This window comes from Gossypium hirsutum, chromosome A12 (genome assembly GCF_007990345.1).
Source record: "Gossypium hirsutum isolate 1008001.06 chromosome A12, Gossypium_hirsutum_v2.1, whole genome shotgun sequence".
NCBI classification, from domain to species: Eukaryota; Viridiplantae; Streptophyta; class Magnoliopsida; order Malvales; family Malvaceae; genus Gossypium; species Gossypium hirsutum.
Window position 1 is genome coordinate 80,464,564 of NC_053435.1, and position 2,764 is coordinate 80,467,327.

The 2,764-nt window shown below is 34.4% G+C and overlaps 1 pseudogene; it reads left to right on the plus strand.

The window, feature by feature from the left end:
* The first annotated feature begins 945 nt into the window (after nucleotides 1–945).
* Nucleotides 946–2,764, plus strand: LOC121211414 (protein REVEILLE 6-like; annotated as a pseudogene).

The following is a 2,764-nucleotide window of genomic DNA, read 5'->3' on the forward strand; positions in this document are numbered from 1 at the left end:
CTGACACTATTACCAAGTCTAAAGAGAGCTGGACTGAGCAGGAGCACGATAAGTCTCTCGAAGCTCTTCAATTGTCAGTAAAATTTACTAGATTTCATTTCTCTTTAGTATTGTTTTTAGCTATTATTTGTTCAGTTTGAAATTTGAATTTAATGAAGTGAGTAACAAAGTCAATTTCCTTAAAAAAAATTGAAGATAATATGCTTAAGTGATGTACGAAAGTTTTTGCTAGATTTGTTGAGGGAGCTTTCGTTTTATGTGGAATCTTACCAGTTCGATGCAATTACTTGGTGATTTTTTTCAGGTGATTTGGTAATGACATTGTTAGGTTGAGAAGCAACTGGAATAACATATTGATTTTAATTCTAAGTAATTTTAAATTTGAATTTAATGAAGTGAGTAACAAAGTCAATTCCTTGAAAAAAATCGAAGAAGGTTGCTAGATTTGTTGAGGAGGATTTCGTTGTATTTGGAAACTTACCAGTTCGATGCAATTTGCTTTTTCAGATAATTTGGTGATGGCATTGTTTGGTTGAGGAGTAACTGGAATAAGATATTGATTTTAACTCCAAGTACTTAGAATTAAGCTTTTGGAATGCATGAAATTTGAATAAGATATTGATTTTTAACGTAGAAATACGTTGATAGAGTTTGTTTATATTTACATTATTATATGCATACTCTGTGGCTTGTGGTGCTAATGATATCATTGTTTACCTTATTTTAGATTTGATCATGATTAGAAGAAGATTGAAGCATTTGTTGGGTCTAAGACAGTGATCCAAGTAAATTAGAAAGATGGTATGGTTTCTTCCCGCAATGAATTTGGCCATATATGTTGTTTTTGGTATGTGTTTGCTGAAGACTTTAATGGGTGCAATTGACAGATCCATAGCCATGCTCAGAATTATTTCCTTAAGGTTCAGTAAAATGGGATGAGTGAACATGTACCGCCCCCTCGGCCAAAAAGGGAAGCAGCTCATGGGTACCCACAAAAAGCTCCCAAAAATTGTCTGTATGGTATATTTTTCGATATTGGTTGTATATTTTTTTGGGTAGTTGTGCATGAGTTGCAGCTACTGTTGTATCCCAAGTTGCTGGACCGTTTCAATCTTCATCGGCGTTGCTTAACTCAGGTTATACATACAGAAAAATATTCATCATCGATGCTTTGAAATCCGATTGCTACTTCAGCTCTATCTTCCTGGAATTACAATTCCGTGCCACCCGTCTCTGTATCTCAATTGACCAAAGGTTTTAATTTTTCCTGCACTGCTTTTATCTTTAATTTTTCTTACTCTCAAGTCTGGAAATATAATCACATATGAATCATGTATGTTTTCAGATGATGCAGCATTGGCTGGACCATGTATTGTGCATAATTCTTGTTACAGTAGTAGCAACAAAATCACTTCCGGAACTTGGTTGTTTAGTGAAACCATTGATGGAGGGGGTCATGGGAACAAATCTAGAGGTTAGTAATTTATTTCTACTTTGAGCTTGATATGGGCATCCCTAGACCATGTTGCCATATTATCATATCTCGAAGCTGCAACACTGGAATGGCAAAAAACAGGACACATGCAATTTCTTAAAATAATAAATCTAAAATAACACTTCAATAATACTGACATCTATAATGCTATCTCATGCAGCACTTAATATGATGTAAATCAAATACGGTTTAGCAGCTGTTTCTGATTACTGAATTAAGTTCTTTTTATCAAAAGATAACTCTGATTTGTATGATACATGCGCTTATCTTTACACTTGAAAAATACTTTCGCTCATATTGACATTTGTTTATTGTTACAAAAAGACATATTTCTCTATTTGCAAGAAAATGGCCATTTTGTCTCAGATACTTCATGATGAACTCTAGCTGCCTCATGATAAAGAACATCTACGTATTTGACTATGGGCATATTTTGATCTATATTCTTCCCATTTCTTCTTTTTGTTGCTGTTTGTTAAAATTAGCCCCTATAATAGCTGTTTTTTTCAATTTGGCACCTAAAGAATTTTTTTTCTCAGTTTGGTTCCTAAAGTTTTGCCCTGTCAAACAGTTCACCCCCAAAATCGAGCCGTTAAAAACATTGTGGCATTAAGTGCAAATAAGGATTCCACATGTAGCAAACTTTTCAATGTCAGCGTGTAATTTTTTAATTTCTGAAAATTTTACAAGTTCTCTTTTTTATTTTAAATGATGTAATTTTTCATTAGTTTTTACCGCAACTTGAAATTTTCCTTCCTTCCATTAGCAATAACTCTGCTTCTGATTTGATGCAGCTATGCCGGATTTTGCTGAGGTGTACAGCTTCATTGGCAGTGTCTTTGACCTCAGTGCAAGTGGGCACTTGCAGAAGCTGAAGCAGCTGGACCCGATAAATTTTGAAACGGTATGTCACACTAAATGATGTTAATTATCCAGGCTTTTCTTTTTCTTTTCTTTTTTTTTTTCGGGGGGGTGGTTGGTGTGAGGTTATAGAGATGTCATATCCTGACATAAAGCTTACAGTTAAATCAAGGGGCTTTGTTTGGCTCTTTGCAGGCATTGTTGTTGATGAGAAATCTGTGTGTCAATTTGACAAGCCCCGAGTTTGAAGATCATGTAAGTTATTTTTCCTCTTCTTCAGCACTGTTACCTTTTACACAATATATATTAACTTTCAGTTTTTAGCCCTTAAAAAATTGTTGATGGAAGTCTGTAAATATAACACTGAAACCACATTCAAGTTTGAATCCGAACTCATCATGTTGAATT